At 49.1% G+C, this 21,614-nt stretch overlaps 1 protein-coding gene across 2 annotated transcripts in view; it reads right to left on the reverse strand.

Annotated features, from left to right (window-relative positions):
* Positions 1-21,614, reverse strand: part of LOC119405075 (uncharacterized) — a 220,711-nt gene that overhangs the window by 70,476 nt on the left and 128,621 nt on the right. The window contains exon 1 of one of the 2 annotated variants that reach the window (XM_037671848.2): positions 886-1,314. The exons of the other annotated variant lie outside the window; for it this stretch is intronic. The gene's annotated coding sequence lies outside the window, so the exon portion shown is untranslated. Of the gene's footprint in view, positions 1-885; positions 1,315-21,614 lie in introns of those variants that run through there. 2 annotated transcript variants of the gene reach the window in all.

Here is a 21,614-nt window from a genome sequence, read left to right on the forward strand (position 1 = left end):
ATTTCGGCGCTTCGAGCAGTGCCGCATGCAGAATTGTTGGCGCGCCTCTGTTGATAGGAAAATCGCGCGTTTCGCCAACGCCTGACTCATTTGAAAGCGTTGCTCTAAATGGGCAAACTAATGGCGTCGTTTCAACTGAATATACGCGAGCCGGCTCCTGTAATAAACGACGACCGTGAAAGAATGAAGCATGCAAACAAGGAAAAAGATCACACTACAGTGAGATCGCTGAACGAACTTCCAATAAATAAAAGTTTTGTGTCCCTACACAACATAATCGTGCGAGCTTTACAGCAGCGCAACAGACGAATAAGGAAGACAATAAATAAGGGGATCACTACGTCTGGGAAACGCTGTTCTCTTCGCATTCCTTTTATTTGTTTATTGCGGTGCTGTGAAGCTTAATATTCTTTATGAACACGACCCAAATAATCGCTCTTTCATGTAAGCAACGTTGACGAAGATCTGCATAGGGATGCATGGTGTATAAGCATATCTTTTTTTTTTCAACGTGTATAACGGATGGCTCCCATCAGGCAATCAAGTGAACTGCTAAACGTAAACAGAAAGAAAAAAGAAAGAAAAAAGAAAACTCAGAGGCACTGGAGACTGTCGACTGTACAGTGAGGAGACAGCGGCTCAGATGCCTCGCGCACACCTTTGCAGTGCACGTGCTGTCCGACTAGCATAACATCATGACGTCATCGCGTTACGTCACCGTTTTCTCGCACTATTACCACGCCCACAACGGGAATGCCCAGGCCATGTGTGATTACGAGCTTGTCCGTCGGACATCCGCCCTGAGAGAATCGCGTAGCAGCAACGGCAACAGACGGCGTAACAACACACACAAAAAAAAGGCTGACGCCAAGGAACGACACTCACGATAGCTTGTTGATAGCCGTCATTCACTCCTGCGCGGTGGGGCGAAGTTGGACAGCGTTGGTGTGGATGGTTGCAGAATCCGTCGCTAACGTCACAAGCGAGGCCGACTGTTTATGCGCGCTCGCACGAAATCAAATCGAAGTAGCGCAGTCAAAATACAAAGTTGCGTAGTAAACAACACAGTTCGTCGCGACAGCGACACTAACGCTTCGGATACAGTCCAGGCCTGCCGGATCACACCGGGACGCACATGGTTCGTAACACGCGGGGTCTTCGAGCAGAAAAACGCGAGTCCCTCCTTTCCCTCTCCAGGTTCTCTCTCAGGTCGGGTCTCGTGGCCTCCTCTTCCTCCTTGCCGAAACGTCCTGGTCGCGTGCTCCTTCAAGGAGTCCCCGACGGCGGCTCATCGGCGACGTCGCTTGCGTATAACGGTCTGACCTGTCGACGTCGAAAGCGAAAGCGGCGAAAATGCGAGCGCGAACCGAACGGAGGAGGAGGAGGAGGGAAGAAAGAATGAATGAAGAAGAAAGTTCGAGAAGGAAAGGGACTCTTCTTGTACAGTTAGCCGGAGAATACGCCTTCGTACGTGCTTTGAAAAAAGACGCATGCGACAAAGCCGAGATGAGAGAGGGAAAGAGTGGCGAGGGAGTGTGAAGCAGAGGAGGAGAGTTTGAGAGGGCGCCGCTCCTTATCGGAGCGCTTAACTCTCAAAACGTTCTTCTCTTGCTCGAGTTTTCATTTTCATCTCTCCCTCTCTCGCTCGCTCGTCTCTCGTACATTCTTTTATTACTGCGCTGACGTCGTCGTTAAGCTCTGGCTGACTGGACTGACGAAAGGCGCTTTGCGCGCACCTTGCGTCCGAATTCGGCGCCACTGGGTCGCACGCCCCCGTGTGAGAAGGTTTTGGTAAACAACGCGTTGCTCGCGAAAACCCAGCGATGGAGATGAGGCGAGTATTTTTGCGGGTCGGTGCGAAAGTGAAAGCACCGCCGTGCTGCTAGAAAAACAGCCGCGAAAATTCGCGAGGCCCCCTCTTTGAGCGGAGGGTGGAGGCGGAAACGCTGATAACGCCGAGGAAAAAAAAAAAATAAATAAAGCGAGCCAAGCGGGACGGAGACAGGTTTATACCGCCACCGTTATCGGAAGGACACCACTGCCGATAAGGATGTTGGTTTAGATTGAAAAACTGCGGATGTGGTGAGACGCATTTTGAAAGAAGAGTGAGAGAGAAAAGGAAGACTGCGATAAGACCGTGTCCTTTTTAAGTTTTTTTTTTTGCTGTTTTGTGTGGCGGTATTTACGAGGTCTTTGCGTTCCATTGCGTCACGTTCGGGTGACGGCAAATGGTCACGAGTTGGCAGTAGGGTGGTATAATGTACCGTGTACTTTAGAAATGGTGAAGATATCCCTATCGGAAAAAAACAGCGTTTCCAGCGTCTCCCAGTGCCTTTTCAGCGCACTGGGTGACACTGGAAACGCTGTACAGTGTGTCCCAGTGTACTACAGCGCGCTGGGAGGCACTGGGACAGGCTGTACTGCGTGGCCAGTGCCGGCCAGTGCGCTGAAAGACGCTGGTAATACTGCACCCGCAGTTGAGCAACGGACGCACGTATACGCTAAAGCAGTCTGTCGAGCGAGCGCGCTTTCGCTGAAGTGTGTGATCGAGTGTCGTGAATGTAGTTCGTATAACTGCATCGAAAGAACTTAATTCGAAACAAAATATGACATTAGTATTAGTCTGATAATAACATCAACCTACCTTACCAGTCATTTTTTCTATGTGGGCTCGAACCGCTGAAAGCCTCACCATCGCCGCACGTCACAGGCAACAGTGAACCAATGTAACGCTCAATCTCGGCGTTTTTAGCTTCTGATTTGTGTAATCGAAGGTGCAAATATGGCCTCGCTTCAGCCAGGCATGATCGAAACTACATTTGAACGGTTATTAGATTCTTCGTAATTGACTATGCACGTTCTTGACAGCGATCGCGGCGCACGGAGTACAGCTCTAAGCCTAACGGTTGGTTCGGCTAGGGTGAACTATTGCGGCTGTATATTACGTGGCAAGTAAACAAAGAGGACGGAAAATATGTTCAAACGGGTGACAAAAACTAAAGTGTTCAATGCGCAGTTCAGATAAACATTGTTTTCTACATAGGTATGACTAACTGCTTAGCGAGTCAGTGCGATCGCCGCAACACATCTGCGGTTACGCTAGCATTTTTTGCGGCAAACCGTGCCAGATAGACGTTCTAATGCTAGGCAGCACATAACAAACAAACTAACTATCTTTTGTAAGGTTCTCGCGAGCACGAAGAGACTGAAATCTGCGTTTCTGAACGAGGAAATGAAAATGCTGGCTACCGGAAGTAGTTACAACATGAAGAAATAAGCAATTGACTGAGGTCTTTCGGCTGTGGCGTACGCATGTTTATATGTATATAATGTATTAATATTGCACTAACGGGAAAAAAAAAATTCGGCTGTGGCGAAGCGGTAACGTGTCCGACTCAGGATGCACGTACGGTCCGTCGAGTTGTTGGGTTCGACTCCCGCTCGGTCGTCTTATTTATTATTTTTTTTAGGTGTTTTTTTTTTTGTCGCAGTGCTTGTGTTTCAGCCCTAATTACGATCTGGGCATGACCAGAGCTTTTAAAAATAATTGAAAAGCCCGATTTCGGCCCGTAACGGGTGTCCCAGTGTGCAGCGCCCCAGCGTCCAGCGTCCCAGTACCCAGCGCCACACTGGTCCAATAATCATGTGTCACTGGGACAGTGACACTGGTTTTTCCAATAGGGATGCGTTAATATTTGGCTGGTCATAGTTAGGTTAGCTCAACCCACCGCGATGGCGCAGTCGCTCTGACACTGAGAAGCTGCTATACGCCACAGGGTGCGGGTTCGATTCCGGCGGTCACGGCAGCCCCACGTTGAAATGCAGAAACGCCGTGTACCCAAATGAAAGTGCAAGCTAAAAAATAAAAAATCCCCAAGGGGTCGGACTCAATCCGACGTCCTCCACTACGGCATGCTTCACGCTCATGTCGGGGTTTTCGCATCGTAAAATGCCACACTTTGAATAATATTAAATTGGATTAGATTACATATGCACGACGAATCGACTTCGGAACGAAGTCGTACTTGCATATGTACGTCCAAGGGTATCGACCTGGTCACCAGCTACGTTCGTTATCGTGTCCCCCGGGCATTTTATTTCATCACCATCATCATCATCATTCTCAGCCTGTTTTAGTCCACTGCCGGAGAAAGGCCTCTCCCAATGTTCTCTAGTTGACCCTATCCTGTGCGAGTTGATTCCATTTTATCCCCGCGAACTTCTTAATTTCGTCACTCCATCCAACTCACTGCCTTCCTCGACTGTGTTTCACATCGCTTGATAACCATTCCGTTGCTCTTACTGTCTACCGGTTGTCTGTCCTAGGCATCACGTGGCCAGCCCAGGTCCATTTCTTTTGCTTGATGTCCACTAGGATATCTGGAACCCCTGTCTGTTCCATGACCCCTTCTGCCGTCCTCCGATCTCTTACTGTTCCTCCTATCATTTCCAGTTTCATTGCACGCTGCGTGGTCCTCGACCTTTTCTCTAGTTGCTTTGTTATACTCCATGTTTCAGCCCCACATGTTAGAACTGATAGCATGCAGTGATTGTATACCTTTCGCTTTAATGACAATAGCAGATTTCCTGACGTTATTTGGGAGTGCCTGCCGAATGAGCTCTAGCCCATTCTTATTCTTCGGTGAATTTCCTTTTTCCTGATTAGGCTCTCCTGTTTGTAGTTGTTCTAGGTATACATATTCAAGTTATTGCTTATCGACTCACACCGTCGCGGTAAATGGTTACTAGTAGTATTGATGGCTTTTACGAGGAAGTTGACGTGCGCTTACATCACTTTGTGCGCAAATGTAGAGTATAGGAATTCTCGCCGAAAAACTTTAGAGATACCTGTTGAATCACTATCTCTCACCGCTGTCAAACTTTAGAGATACCTGTTGAATCACTATCTCTCACCGCTGTCATGCGTATTTGAATGGGCTTCAGAATAGATAAGCAACGGTCAGGCAATATAAGCGTTCGCCGGATGTGAAGGCGACGGAAAAGCGAGAAACTGCCGCTCTCGCTTTCAAGTGTAACGCGGTCCGTTGTCATACCGATAAAACAAGGTATAGGACAAACAAGTCGAGGAGTTCCGAAACAAGGTCGTATGTTCCATATAACACGAAGGCTATTCAATGCAGCCAAGTCTTGTCAGCCGATAACACATTCGCTTGCACAGCATGGCCTTCGAGAAGATGAGCAAAAGGAAATATTCTGTCTTTTTTTTTTTGTAGTATCTCTACGTAGATACGAGTGAACTGGCACTGATAAGAAACGTAACCTGAATAATATGTGAGCATGTAATTTTTCTAGCTTCACAAGATATTGCGCCACTCTCGAAATTTTTTTTAAAGACTATCTATTATCGACTTCTCGTACGCATCTACTCCTTGCTCGTTTGTCGTTTTAACTAAGTGCACTAATAATCATATAATAATAACGCGCAACGTAACTAATATGCAGGCAACGTCTGTTGAAACGACTAAGTCGTGAACAAGGGCATTTCCTTTGGACTGCAGTGTGGTCTTTCATTCTTTTACATCCCCTTTCCTCTTCCTACGTGCAGGGTAGCAAACCGGAGACTGCTTCTGGTTAACCTCCCTGTCTTTCCTTTCTCCCTCTTCTCTCTCTCTCTCTCTGTCGTACTTTACGAAGGTTTGTTCACTGAAATGCTTAAGCATTACTCGTCAAAGCCCTTAGGCGCACAGGCCCACCGCTTAGGTACAAGGTAAATTTATTGGTAAAAAACAACCACGGGCTTTCACAGACATCGATGTTTGCGAGAGCACTGTCTGTAAGTAATCTCCGTAATCTGTCTGTGTAATGAGCTTGGTAAAGAATATGAGGTGTTAACTAGCTTATGGCAGGTGTGGCGCCAGATTGTTTTTTTTTTTTTTTTTGCTGGTGGTGGGGTGATGACGGGGAGGGGGGAGGGCAGGCGAGAATGTGGGGCGTGGCCGCTCCCCCGTATGCCCCCCCCCCCCCCTGTTGTCACCCCTGGTTTACGGAGGTGTGATAACCGCGGTAACCCGCTCGAAGGCGATCGTTCGCCGCTTCCCTCAACAATTCAGAAGACCTGACTCAGTCGGCAGATTTAAACACGCAAGACAGATGTGACTCATCAGTTTATACATAAAAAAAAGAAATTGAAAAAGAACGTGTAAGTGTCGGCGTGTTTTGTGTGCGATACACCGAACTCCATAAACTAATTGATTCTTTTTTTTTTAGGTTAACGGAGGGGGGTCGAACTTCCGACCTCGCGGAAGAGCGTAACAACCGTTGCTGTCCCGCTGCGCAAAAAGCGCACGTGGTGCGGGCGACGCAGTTGGGAGATACAAAAAAGAAAAACAAGGCCGTAAACAAACCAGAAGTGCGAAAAAGCCAGCAAACGTAGCGAGATAAGGCTTAGCGAGGGAGAGTTCAGAAAAGAAAAATGGAGCACCTGGCGCGAGGAGAGCATGTAAAAGTGTCGAAGCCAGGCAACAAACCTTATCAGCAACTCAGTTAGCTCACGGGGCACCCTCCGAGATAAGCGACGACACTCCCCAAGCAACGCGCAGGGGGGGTCGACCTATACCTATGTGCGAGTTTTGAAGCGCCATCGTCAAAAAGTATGGACTCCAAGAGACCCCGCCTGGAAGCGAGACCTTCTTTAACGAGGTTCGCTGTAACTTACACTGCCAGCGACTGTCTGCGGCGTGTTTTACCTTAGTTTTCTTGGCTAAGGTTTTCAAGTGAACGCCCCCCCCCCCCCCTTTCCACATCCTTACATGCATGACTAATTAGCGGCTGGTTTCTCGCTCTGCAAATTGCGTATGCTCGGGGTGCCCCGCCGTTTAACCACGGAAATTCAGTGCCGCAAATTACACCAGTTCGAACCTCATGGTAACATGTCGGGGTTTTACGTCCCGAAACGACGTTACGAATATGAGAGGCGCCGTATAGTGGAGGGCTCCAGAAATTTTGACCACTTGGAGTACTTTAGCGTGCACCTAAATCTAAGCGGGCCTCGAGCACTTCGCCTCCATCGAAATGCAGCCGCCGCGGTTGGGATTCGATCTCGCGACCTTGGGGTCAGCAATCAAGCACCATAACGACCGGACCACCTATTTCATTTAATGATGCGTGGATATGCGCGATGACATGACGGAATCAACAGACCTAAAGGTCACCAGACTTAATGGAAAGCGTCGAAGTAGCTTATCGAGTGTTTCGTCAGAACATACAATTTCGCCTGAGCTCTCCTTAACGTCAGCCAAACAGACTGTCACTTTTTTTTTGCATTTTTTTCGTTGGTTTTCTACAGTAATCCTTTCTAAACTTCAAAGTACAGGCCACTGGCGAGTATGATGTATTTGGTGCAACCTTTACATTATTTCTGAAACTGTGCCTGTTGTGGCTAATGTGTTGCTTTGTTATGCAAGAGGATGCGGGTTCGGCTCCCGGACAGTGGGGCCGCCTCAAGAAGAAAAGAAAGAAAGAACACCCGCGTATTCACATTTAAGTGCGTGTTAAGGCACCCCCGGTGGACAAAATCAATTCGAAGTCTCCAACTACAGACGGCGTGCCTTCATAATCATACCATGAATTTAGCACGTATAAACTCCTAGAATTGTAAATTTTACGAAGGTGTAAGCTCAGCTAAATACATTTACAAACATTCAGACACTCACCTCCGGCTAAACACCCCACCAACTCTCCTTTAAGCCTCTTTAGAGCAAAATGGAAAAGAATGTGGAGAGTTTAGGAGCATATGTACAGATCGCGCACCTGTGTTGCGGCTCAAGTGAATTCAGGGCTTGAGTTATGAACTTTGAAACGCGTAAAACATTTCACACACGCCCCCATTGTGTTCGCAATAACTGAGCGAGAGCGTGAAATTTGCTCGGCTTTATACGTTTCCGCCGATAACTGGCGGAAAGTCGTAAACCAAAGTCTGAAAAGAATGAGCATTTTTTTTTTTTGCGTTAGCAGCCGGACGTGTACATATATTTTCGGAAGCCGCACAATAACCAATTGAACTTAATGTTAAATGCGGTTAATAATGGAGCGACTGCTCCATTACTGAAGATCCACGATGCTCTGTTATTGAAGCATTATGGATATGGCCGCTGTATGTGAGAAGTCCGAGACTTCTGATAACCGCGTGTCCGTGTTTATGACCTCAGGAGGCGGGCTTTCGTTCAATACATGCCCTCTGTGGCTATGTCTGTGACATGGCTTGCTACAGACCTTTGAGTCCCAGGTTCGATTCCAAGCAGTAATTACCGCATTCCAATGGCACTGAAGGCAAATGGTGTTTTTTCAAGTGCGTTAAACAACCCCAGCTGTTTGAATTTACTGTTCAACACTTTATTACGACATTCTCTACAGTGGTCAGTACTCTATTTCAATTTTTTAAAAATAATGATCCAAACTGGACGCTATTAAAGAAAGAAAATGAAAAAAAAAAGGTATGGTGTGTGCGAGCGACGCAATAACTAAAGCTTTTGGTCGCGTTTTAGTACCTTCGTTGTCTTTTGAATGTACGGCATCGCTTAAATGATCTCACAAATCATCGCGCGCTTCCCCCCCATTCATGCGTACCGCTTATAGCTTCCTTTGTGGCAGGTTGCTACCGGAACACGGCGCTACTTTTGCACGTACTCTTTAACTCGTCGTGGCCGTTCGTAAAAAAACATTTCCTCGTGCGTTTAGCATCATCGACGGTCCACTTTGTGAGGCAGGTTGCTGCGGTCAAAGTCGATATTTATACAACCAGTCCTATGTTCTGGTTAGAGGGGTTCTATAGGTTCTATAGTGGTGCTGACCATAACACGTTGCTGTGGTCAGCACTCGTAGTGCCAATTCTGCCCCCTTTATTCCTTCAGTCGGACCTTCTACGTGATTTCTTAGTGCGAAGGGTTACGGCTAGGCATGTTTTTTTGACGATAATGACCCCCTGATGTTGCATTCAAAGAACTGTTGACTGCCCACTTTTACTCCGGAATGCCAGGGACCAATGGCAGGCCTTTGTGAAAAGCACGTCATCGCTTCATTTTATTTATTTCTAATTCATTGCGGAGCTCGTTTCCTTTCGGACACAGCTCAGCAGGGGGAGGGGGGGTGTGAGTCCTACCTTGCTCCCCCCCCCCCCCACTTCCCCCTAATGCAGAACCCTGCGCAGGCATATGCTAACACAGGTCGTGGTTAGACAACGACGCATTCAATATGTGACAGCCCTCGACTAGTTTTGCGAGCAGGGACCGGCTGACGCCTCTTTCAACGCGCTATAGATAAGCTCGACGAGAGCGTCACTTTTATGAACGAAGGGCTCTCGGGCTGTTTGCCATGGCCTCGACGCGAGATTGCCCCTCCCCCCCTGTGGGCTTTAAAAGCCGAGTTCCACCTTTCTTTTATTTTAAAAGCCGACTCGCGTATCTGGCAGACTTTGGCTCTCGCTTCTAAACGTCGGCCCGACTCAACCTTTCTTTTTTTTTTCATTTTTGTGCTTATATGGTCTCGGTAGGAATTGTACTGAAGCAGGCCGCGTGGCGAAGTGTATACATTCGCACTGCCGTTCGTTTGCTAGCGTTGATTGATCGGTGAGTTGAATGATTAATCATTTTTTTAAAAGCTTGTTATCTGTATTTCTGCTCGCTGTTCTACACGCGTGCGTCAGCCGACGTACGTCAGCGCAAAATAATAATAATAAGTTACCCAATCCCTTACACCATACCAATTTATTGGTTGTAATTTGTGAACATATGCACATCACCCACCCTTTAAGTAATTAAGGGTGTAGGAATAGAATTCTCGGTGATAATACACCCTTTGGAGAAAGAAACTGCCAGAAATAAAGGTGCGTGAAGAGTGTTTTCGTTGTCACCTAAAGTGTGTGAATCGTTTTACGATGGAGTACTGTCCCGTAGTCAAGAGGAAATTTATTGGGAGATCCGCACGTACACCATTCGCTTCGCCAACATGCAGAAAGTTTCGCGACTGAACAAAAAGAGAGCCGCCATTATTTGTCGTTTTCGGATGAGGCGCAGGTATACGGTAGTAAGTGCATCTGTCCGAAAAAAAAATAATAAAAAAAACAGCAACGACAGCAAACTAAAGCTGTAGCGCTATTATCTAAGACGTTGTAGTCGTCATAGTGCATGGCCTATAACTTCCCCGCCAGGGTGGCGGCCTTCAGTTCGACGTTGCGAATCAATACTGGTTTGACCTCGCTTGACTAACCAGCGTATCCCGACAGTTGGATGTGTTGCACTGTTGCATAGAGCCTGGTCGACCCCGTATTTACTACAATTGACGAGAGATGATGGAGACAACGCTAGGAACAGTTACACCAGGCAGGGGCGTAGCCAGAAATTTTTTTCGGGGGGGGGGGGGGGGGGGGGGGGGCACCTCCTCGACCTGAAGTGGGGGGTCGGGCAGGCAGATATGATCGAGTGTCATTTTGAGCTCTGTATGCCATGGCGAAAAAAATTCCGGGGGGGGGGGGGGGGCACGGGCCCGGTGTGCCTCCCCCCCATGGTTACGCCCCTGACACCAAGGGTGACGTATTATCAGGGCCGCTTGTGAAAGGTCCAGCTCCGGAGGTAATCCGTAATCAGGAGTAGCCCCACGAGTGAGCCCGGCTGCGACAATGTGATTAAAGTGGACATCATGACGCAGAACATTACAGATGAAGAGAGTGCCAGAGAGAGAGAGAGATAGAAAGAGAGAAGGTTACACAATGTACGCGCCGTGCCAAACTCTGGACGAATGAATAAAGGAGTGCAGCGTGGGAGGAGCGAAACTCGTGTAGGCGACGGTGTAAATCACGCTTAATGGCGGGCTACCATAGGGGCCCCAGCCAAGCCCCGAGCCGAGCCAAGCCAAGCATCCGGCACGCTGCAGCGCGCCGAACGAAGAAGCGTTCGGCTGGCCGCATCAGCGCGCGCTGGCTCGTCTCTCAATGCGCCTTCATTCATTCTTTTTTTCGCTTTGGATCTGTCTGTCTTCTTCTTCTTCTTTCCGTTCATCAGGAGGCTCGGGCAACATCGCTCGCGGAAAACCAGATTTGGACTCCCGTGCTGAAGAAGAAGGGGAAGAGGTTTCGGGCGTAGCGACGCCGCGCAAGCGCGCTATATGCCGCGGCTGCCGATGGCAGCGAGAGAGGCGTGAAACGAGAATAAAAAGGAAAGAGAGGAAGAAGAATATCAAGGAACAAGAATAAGGAGGAATTCTTCTTGTTGCCTCCTCTGTGCTTTATAAGCCCCCGTTCAAGTCGTTGTGTTTTGTGCTTTGCGGTAGCCTTCAGTGGAAGGAGAAGAAAAGCCACGCCAGGATACTGCACCCCATTTAGGAGCGAATAATGAAAATCTGCCCCCCCCCCCCGCTCCCCCTACCGTCCATCGCCCAGCAGTTACTTCGCGGAGGCGCTGGCTGTTATAACGCTCGTTCCTCGTGCATGCGGTGGCGTTGGCCCGTCTCTTCATCTGCAAAGTTTGCGGCCAAGCCCAACGTGGCTTGCCTGCGCGGCGGCGGCGGTGGTGGTGACTGGTGATTTATAGCTAAGTAGCTGCAATTTCTCTTTATTTCGTCCCCCCCCTCCCCACCTACCACATTCTCGTCCTCTCTCGTTCACTCTTTCTCCAGCTCCTTTGCTTTCGTGTGCCTCGCCATTTCCGCGCCGTATTAACGCGCACACGTTCTTTCGCCGTCGCCGCCCTTCTTCTCATATAGAGTCGACTGCTCACGCCGCCCACGAGGTGGGGTTGCGAAGTGCCCGAGAAGACGTGGGGTGGCTGTTGAGAATTGGAATGAACAAAAAACAAAGCGTGCGCGCAACAGTGGAAGGAGAGGACGGAGGGGACGGCCGGCGAAAGAAACGAAAAGGCCAAAACCGAATCTTTCGGGGCGAGTGAAGACGAGCGGCGGGCAAGCGAAAAAGGGCGGCTGCCGCAGGTTTGCCACTGAGGTGGCTAGCGCGCGCGCTCGCGCTCTGCTTGTTCCCGATAACGAGCTGCTAAGGGAGTCGCCGCGGTGGTTGCCATACACTGCGCGCCGCGTGGGGCCGCGGGCACGTCGCGTCTCCGCGAGCTGCCTTTGGATGAGTGTACATCGGAACCATAACGTTGAAGCCCTGCTAGCTTTCTTAAACAAGACCGATTTGGCTTCGAGTTTATAGACATTTTTTTCGTGTGACTACGTATTTGTGTCCCCGTCTGCGTTATTTGTTTTTTTTTCTTTCATCTTTCATTTTTTGTTTCCACCTATCTTCCTTTCCTCTAGGTTTCCCTCTTCCCGAAAGAAAAGCCAGGCGTTGTGCCCCTTTAGGTGGCAGTTGTCAGCTTGTTCCCTCCCCATTCACTCTGTGTGTTTGTGTATCCAAACCAAATACTGATAATAATAACGTTCTGGATTGCATGATGCCAGCAGTTTTCACTGCGACCTCGCTTGCGCAATTACTCGAGGGTTTGACGATATGCATTTCAACACTACAGCTTATACTAAACCAAACACAACACCGGAGCAGTGGGAGGCAGGGTTGCTCAGCTTGGATGCAGAAGACCAGCTAGCTACGTCTGACTGAACAGGCCTACGGGACAGCAGAGGACTTGGGTGGCCTAGATTGAGGACCAAGTATTTAGTAAATATATATCCTGTTTTCATTGACAAAAGACTCAAAACTGATGACGACGATGATGACCGAAGCACACTGGAAGCGGAACCCTTCCAAGACCAATAAGCTTTCTTCAATCAGCGACTCAATCAATGAGCTTTAATCCTCGTTAGAAATCACGTAGGTCATTGACCACCAATACAAACAGAAGTAAATGGGGAGGGATCATCGAGATCCAGCCACGCAGAAGGCTTTTAAGAGCGTTGATCACACGACACTACATTCTCGAGTACATGTACTCAGAAAGAGTTTGCACACTCCCTGTGGGGAGTATTTTTGTCCCACAGCGATAACCACTTGGATGGCTTGCGCTTCCTTTCTTGAAAACTCCGCCGCCCGTCGGTACTTTCCTTCTCAGGAATGCTACGTCACGCTGAAGAAAATGGCTTTCACGGCACCCTTCTCCACAAGGAGTAGCACGCCAGCGATTTATATGCACCGACTAAATTTTATCTGCCTTTCAATAAAGGGTTCTCTCTCTCTCTCTTTCATCTTAATTTCTCGGCGCCCACTACAGCACTAAGCACGGGCGTTCAAGCGCGTCCACGTCGTGGGCTATAAGGGAACGCAAAGCACACCACGTGCCGAGTACGCGCTGGTCTGCTGCAGCGCTGCGCGCAACGCCGTCAAGTAAAGACGGCGGCTGCATGCTGCAGCCGCCGCAGCCAGGCAGCGGCTTACGGCGATCGCTCAAAAATAATACGCCAATGAGGAGGAGGATAGTGCTGCGGACAACAAACAAAACAAGCGATGCAAAAAAAAAACACTAAACACAGATATACAGCGGCGTATGAGAGGGGAAGAAGAAGAAGAAGAGGCGACAGAGACAAGTAAGGCAGTTGCGCGCCGGGCGGCGGCGGGGGCATCTACGGGGATTTACGGCACGGCACGCACGTACAGACGCTCACACACGGGGCTTCTGCCGACGGTGGCGGCGTCGGCGTTTCTCTTCTTTCTTGCATGAATTTGAAATGAGTTACGCGCAAGCGTGCTGCCGGCCCTCCGTGCCCTCCCTTTCCACCTCCTCGCGTCCACTTCGCTCGTCTTTACCTTTCTGCGCATCCTTTTTATTTTTTTTTTCTCTCTCCTGCGTTAGCAACCACGTCTGTCTCTTCAACCCCGCTTCGAGCTGTTTTCTTTATTTTTTAATCTATCGATGTTTTTTGTTGGCCAACTGGCTTTGGCTTGCAAACCGTACTCAGTCTGGCTTCTGAAGAGACTGCGCGCGCAGCCTATACACAGCATCGCTCGTATGCCGTGGCTCAAGCGAAGGAGAGAGGGGTTTCGAATTGTTCGCTATAATTCCATTATACACAGGACATTCTTTCTCTCTACTGTTTTTTTTTTTTTTTCTTTCCTACACGAATATGTACAGTAAGACGCCGGTGCGGTGCTTCAAGTTGGGAGGAAGAAGCCTGTGATGGGAACATCGAAGCGCTTTCTTTTTCTTCTTTTTTTTTCCTTTTGTTCTCGTGGGCTTAATCGGTTCGCCGTCCATACCCTTGAGCAAGACCGGTGAAAACGAGACTTGGAGCGGATTTGCATATGCGGCACCCTACGGGCTTCTTGCGGTGGTTTCGCGGTGGATTGCGACGGTTTTCCAGTCTTGTTACGTACGCCGTGTTTCGGACTGCGGGTCAGACTGCGAACAGTGCATAACATGCTGAATGTTATGTAACTATTCAACGTCGCGCGCTGCTGCAGTGAAGCTGACTGCTTCCGCCACGTAATGCTCACCGGTCACGTAGTGACTCTGCATACTGCGACGTAATTGCTTCCAACATCGAGTCAGATTATTTGTTGCGTGAATGTAAGATCGCTTTTCACATTAGGTGACCGTGCAAGAATTTATATTTTCAGTTTACGTTCTTCAGTTGTTCAAGTGTCTTGTTTGTTCGTTTGTTTTAAGCTCTCTTTGGTTGCCAAGCTTTCCACACTTGCGGTTGAGAAGCAATTAGCAGCAATGTGCTTTGAGTGCCCCACCTCGTAGATGCAGCGAAAAGTTTCCGTTGCGACGTGGGAAAACTATCGGCAGTTTATTCTACAGGTGATGCAGGAACCGCACACGAAGTCCGGGGCTACTACTACTACTACTACTACTACTACTACTACTACTACTACTACTACTACTACTACTACTACTACTACTACTACCACCACCACCACCACCACCACCACCACCACTACTACTACCACCACCACCACCACCACCTCCACCACCACCACCACCACCACCACCACCACCACCACCACCACCACCACCACCACCACCACTACTACTACCACTGATACTACTACTACTACTACTACTACTACTACTACTACTACAGTAATAGTAGTGGTATTAGTAGTAGTAGCAGTAATGCTATTAGTAGTAGTAATAGTAGTAGTAGTAGCAGAAGTAGTAGTAGTAGTAGTAGTAGTAGTAGTAGTAGTAGTAGTAGTAGTAGTAGTAGTAGTAGTAGTGTTAGTGAAATTTAGACTACGTCTATTCCTGCTCCCCCATTTTGATGGAGGAAATAAGATTAATGAATATTGACAGGGCAGCGTGCAGTAACATAATCACGTAATCAGACAACGCATCGCTATCAAAAGCATCCAGAAACGCCTGGGAACCTTTTACAAGTGCTTCTAATTTCTATTTTATTTTTTCATCTATTTTTGTCCTCACACCTCCGCATAAAAGCAATTTGTTCCCTTAACGATCCATCCGGATCATTTAACGCCGTCGCAGATCAAGGTTATCGGTGTTCTTTCAAGTCGCCGCGCGCTGCGTACGAAGACAGGCGGATAGATACAACGACATCGCCGCATACAAGGAGCGTCACACTCGGCAAAGACAATCGTCGCTCTACTACAAGCGCACGCGTGTCCGCGCGCTCTTGTGCAGAATATAAAACAAGTTCGCGAACCAGTTCTCTTAAACTTTATCTGTCCCCGCTCGCGCGCCGACGACACGTCGTATACAATCTCCGCGTCGGGTTTCTTTTTTCTTTTTTTTTTCCACTTCTCCAGCGATTCATGCAGTTGAAACACACGCACGCACATATACACGGACACTCCGCTTGAGTCGTCCATCTCTTCCGGAGGCAGCTTCGTCGTCTCCCCTTTTAAACGAGAGACCGAGGACGCACACACGCACACACAACTCGACGAATCGCGACAAGTCGAGCGTGGTAATTTTATAGCTCGAAAAGCGTCTCCCCCTTGCTCCTTCGCGCTTCGGAAAGGAGACGCTGCGGGCGGCGTTGTGATGGGGAGGAAAGAGAAAAAAGGCGACAGGGGCGTCGCGTACAAAGGAGGCGGAAGACACGCGATCTCTTTAAAAGTGTCCTCGAATCACTTTGCCGGAGCTATAGAAGGAGCGCGACACCAAGTGAGTGTGCGTATATACACATGTCGGGAGGATGTCGCGGTTTTTATCGCTGTGAGATGAAATCGAGAGCGAAGTGGAAATAACGGGACGGCGAAGAGGGAAGGCGGTATAAACATCCATGGCTTTGGATTGTGAAGAAAGAGGGAGTGTGTGTCTTATTTGAAGAACGATGAAAGTAGGTGTGCCGTGTTTAACGGCGTAAAGGCCGCCCACACCTCATCGGTGTAGAGAGCTTGTACACGTCTGTACCTGGACTCGTTTCAAATGCGAAGGGGTGCTCTTGCTTTCACAAAGTAATCTGTGCATAGGCGTATTGTCGCAAATCAGTTCTGCAGAATCCCGCAAGGTGGCGGAAGGGTTAAGAAAGGGGAAATAGACAACCACCCGTTTGTATATTTCCTTGTGGCTTCGTGCTACAGACCGGGGTTGTCTATTTTCCCTTTCTTAGGCGTATTGTCCTTAGTCAGCGTTTTTTGTGTTGTGTGTGGTCACACTAACTGTTCATTTCCTCTTTTCCTTGCTCTTGTTATTTCTTCACTATCTTATCTATTATTCCACTTTTGCCCCACCCTACCAGTAGGGCAGCCAGCCGAGCCAAAGATTGGTTAGAAAGAGAGAATATGTCATTTTCACGCATCCATTGGTGATAATATAGAGCCAGGATTCTCTAGCGCTGCCTTATCCGCGTGCTCCGGTGGCGGAATTCGAAGCAAAACATTTTGCTAGTTCTTTTGATCAATTGCCCAATGACACACTATCAGTCGGTTAAATGAGGCTTAAAAATTTTTGACCGGTTCGACGATTTTTTTTTCTTCTCTAAAACAGAGTATCTAGCTACAGATGTCGCCCTTTGCAAAGCACACGACACCCGTGTGTGCCAGAGGATTTTACGAGAACTGCATGGTAGAAAAGAATTCTTGCGTAATAATACGGTCCCTTTAAAGGTGTCTCATTTCCACTTCGATAAACGAAGTGCTCCTTTTACGTGAGTAAACACGGTACCTAGTAGACTTCTAAGGAATGGGGGCTGAAATCAAGAAATGAATAAGCTGAAGAGGCAGCGCGAAATAAGAAGGAATTCGCGACGCGGAGGGAATCAAAAAGCGGCTCTCGGTGAAGTCCGGGAGGAGGAGATGCTGGCAAAACGGATATACGTGCGGTTGTGTGTCTTAAGAGGTAGTTTCGGTGAGAGTGGAAGAGAAAAAAAGAAGGATGGGCGGCTTCAAGGGAGTTGCTTCGGAGTTTAGCGGTTTTGCGGTGACGGCAGTCAGGCAAGCAGGCACGTCGTTCTTTTCTTCGCGTCGTCGTGGTCGCGTCGTGATTGCCGCGATGAGACGCGGACGCGGGCTAGGCGCTGAGAGGAGTCGATGAAATGAGAAAATAAAATGAAGCTGCCTCTCGTCGTAGTCGTCGTCACGTGGTGGGTCGGTGGTGTCCCGCTGTCGGCGGCGCTGACGTGGTAAATTACGCCGCGACACCTTTACGACTTTTATACGGGCGCCGCTGCGCGGCGTCGCTTCTTCCTGACGCGCTCGGCAACGTTTGCGGCGCTTATAGCCAATTCTGAGGTGCAGGTGAGGAGGAATATGCTGTCTGGACTGCTGCGTCGGCAGTGTATGCGCTGTTAGCAACAAAAGAAAATAAACAAGAAAGAGCGCAGGACGCGGCCTTGTGTCTTGTTTAGGTGCCGGGCATCGGCTTGTTTGCGGTATTAAGTGTAATTTTAGTCGTGCTTTCATGAGACCAGGCAACAACACCCCCCCCCCCCCACCCTCTCCTCTCTTCTCCAAGTAGCCGTGTGCCACAAACCGAAACAACAACAAACCAGGGCTCAAACCCAACTCTTTGAAAAACTATAGCGCGCAGATATATAGTTTTTGGTTTGTTGTGTTTAGCGTCCCAAAGCGACTCGGGCTATGTGGAATGTCGTAACGGACAACTCGGGATAAAGTTGACCAGTTGGGAGGTACAAGGGCCTGTAGCATTTCGCCTCCATCTAAGTGCAGCCGCCGTCGCCGGAAGTCGAACTCGCGTCCTCGAACTCAGCAGCTCGACGCCTTACGGCTCCTTATTACGAAGCGTAGTGTATAGCCCCGGCCGCTAAATAAAAAAAATGGTTAAAAAAAAGCCTTGTTTTGTTTAGAGGCCGTGGTGTAGCCGTGAATTTTCGCCTGCATACACTTGAGAGACTGGCACAAGGAAGGTAAGAATTAAGCCATAAGTATAAGCGGGGTATAAGCGGACCCGGTGCCCGTAACTTTTAAGATATAGTTGAGCGGAAACAAAACTGCGTATACACGGGGCTGTAGTCGGGCGTGTAGTTGACCGGGACACAGAGTCGAGTGCATACGCTACGAGCTTTCTCTGTCAATATACGTTCACCTCAAAACTCTATAGAAAGGAAGCTGGCTTCAGTAGACGTCACACGCACCGGCGTGTAACGAAAACTACACGGCTTTCCAACCGGAAGTTGGACTGCGCAGTGTTTGGCAGGTACTGTTTTAACAAAGCGAGCATCCGCCGAGCGCCGCAGAAAGGAAGCTTACAAACGCACGCGCTCACAGAGAGTCGGTTTGCAAATTGGGGGGTCTTTTGGACTGTCACCCGACGCCATCGCGACGACGAATGTGGGCTCGGTTCGCAACCCGGTGTACGTCGCTGTGTAGGTGCTAATTAAAGTTAATTAAAGCGTCCTCATCTGTCAACCCACGGCGTTGAAGTTGCGCGCCCTGTCGCGTATTCTTACACGTGACTGAGCACGTCGCGCTTTGCGTTCGTTGTCGACTTTAGTTTCGCGCATGCGTCGTAGCAACTTTGAAATGTACTTATCCCGACAGCTAGTTTAGGCGGTGCTGCGACAGCAGCTGCTGTCATTACGGGCGTCGTTTGGACAACTTTAACAAATTGCCTGAACGCGTAGAAACGGCAGGTGCGCATGCGCGTCTTTGCCATTCTATAGAGGAAAGGGAGGAGGTTCGCACTTCGTGGTGCAGCGTGAATAGGTATAAAGTGCGACTCCGGAAACACGCGTGCAGATTTCGTAATTGGGCGGCATCCACTGGTTAGGGTACGTGTTCTGCTAACGTGTAAGTGCAAAAAAAAAAAAATATAAAGCAAGGCGTTTGGAACTGCATCAGTCACGCGACATCGTGCAGCATGTGCGGCCTTAGTACAAGCTTTGTCCTGTGGTATGTTACAAACTGCTAACTGATGCCATGTTTAAAAGCTGCTTGCTATCAGTATAGCATGTTCCTTGTAGGCAAGGCTAAGCAACCCTTTATTTTTAAACTTTTAAGGCGTAATCCTTAGGTGCCTCATCAGAGGCGAAAAGTGACCGTCGGCGTAAACGCGAGTGACGCAAAAAGTCGACATCAGGTGATGACGTCACCACGTGGCGTGATCACGACGTCACATGTCGCCTGTATTTGTGACGTCATCATGACGTCATCACACATCATCGCTTTGTTAAAAGGTGGGACGATCCGGGAGGCAGCGCATGCAGAAAGCTTTCGGGGGGTGGGGGGTATCTATACAATCGACTGACAAGAAAAAGAAGATGGTTTTCACATACAAATACACACGGGACCGCGTGACTTTATCTTAACGGAGTTTCGCAGGCTAAACTTATGCGCTTACGATTTATACGTACCTGAGTGCCACATGCCAAACAAGCTATAGCTGCTGGACAAATGCGTGAAATAAAATGACGGAGAGTACAACACCCGTACCGCCGTCATTCTTTGTTACAGATAATTCAAGGCGTGGTACCAGCATGCCTGACAGGGACGATGAATCCGCGTCTTCACCTGCTGGTAAGTGCTCGGATGGAAGCTGTTCCCATGATCTGCTTACTATAGCACCATTGCAGGTAAGCGCTCGGTAAACATAGAAGTGAAAGCAGGGAAAGTTTGTGTATGCTGCTTTTACGCGATACAAAATAGCGCCCAGGAAAGAAGGCCGCCAAAGAGGAAACGGTCCCTACACTTTCACCTGAGTTACCTGGAAGGTCGGTAGGAGATCAAGCCGTCCTGTCACCGCGCAGGTCGAAAGATACAGAACGTTAATCATTTCGTTCATTGAAGACTTTAGCTTTATGGGAGAACTGGCCGCGTAAACACACACACAAAAAAAATCAAAGCACATTTTTCGAAGGCGACGCTAAGTGAACCCTACAGGATTAGTGCTTAAGGTTTTACGGCGCAAGGGAGTCTTAGCCCAAAGAGAGCCGCGCCAAAACTGAACGCCGATAAAGATTCTTCCTTATTCATTCGACATGGATATTTCGTTACTATGAATTACGTTCTGCAGGAGGAGCGCCCACCGAAACAATACGACGCTCAAAAACAGGTCTCTTAGGTCGCTGTCTGCACGAAGGATCTTGTCTATGCGATCTACGTGCCCATATCAGCAGTGGCCCTCAACTCCACCACCCACTGCGTTTCATGCCGAAGCCATTCGCAAAAACGGTTACATACGTTGCAGCCCAGAGGCACTGCAGGTCCGTTATAATAGTTCAAAGCTTTGAGTCAACAACCGCTTAATCGCCGAGATTGGAGCACGAGCGCTGCTGCCCGGAGTATGCCGGACGATGGCTTCCACCGCCTTGTGTGTATACCTTCGTGGAGTCTATACCGACGTCCCCGAGCTCTCTTGCAAAGTGTAGTTGGCCTTATTTCTCAAAGCGTTGCGGACGCATCCTATAGTAGTCCCGTACGCCTTTTACCCCGAGGGTGGGCAGCCGGCGGTTGCGCATCATGGAGGAAGGGCGAAGATCTCACAAAGGACTGCCGCGGAGAAGAATCAAACGGTCGACCACCACACCGGAGGGATATAGTGCTTGCGGATGGGGTTTTGTGGGGGAGAGGGTCTTGCTAACGAGCCAGCCATGTCTCTCATACAATCACTCATCGCGATGCCGAGTCCCCGCCGTGCTTCTAAGAGGAAGGGGGGGGGGGGTAGGAAAAACAATGACCCGCCGTCGACGACGACGACGTACAACGACGGGGCGACGGCACTGCAACGCTTCTCTGGCGCGGCGGCAAAGGACTTGTCTTATCATGTCCTACATATCTTCCGCGCCGCTTGTATACACACGCGCGCATTCAACTGGCAGGATGCGAAGAAGAGTTGGGAGTCCCGAAGAAGGGGAAAGGGAACGCCAGCGAGGAACGTTGTTGCTCTGATTAAGAGGGGCGCCTTTCGGAAGACCCCCTCACCAGACGTATATACCGCGGCTTTTATTACGCCGTTGTTTTAATTCCTGGACACCGTTTTGTCCAACCCCTTCGTCGCAATCAGCCTTCGCTGCGACAAAACCTCAGCCAACTTATATATCGCGGAGTCTTTCGCTGCTTCTTTCTTTTCTCGTTTCATGCAGCGGGTGTGTAGCGATATCGTGCGTGGACTGTGTGTATACGCGCTCGCTCATCCGTGCAGCTTGACCATAGAGGAGGCTCGCGCGCGCCGTGGCTTTGAGTTTCTTATTGAGGCCCGTTTGAATTGTCTCTCGCTGCTCCTCTTCTGCGCACGCTACAGCCTCGAGGCAAGGTATACAGACAAGGAGTACTCCACGTAGCAGACAAC

This window comes from Rhipicephalus sanguineus, chromosome 9 (assembly GCF_013339695.2).
Source record: "Rhipicephalus sanguineus isolate Rsan-2018 chromosome 9, BIME_Rsan_1.4, whole genome shotgun sequence".
Taxonomy (NCBI): domain Eukaryota; kingdom Metazoa; phylum Arthropoda; class Arachnida; order Ixodida; family Ixodidae; genus Rhipicephalus; species Rhipicephalus sanguineus.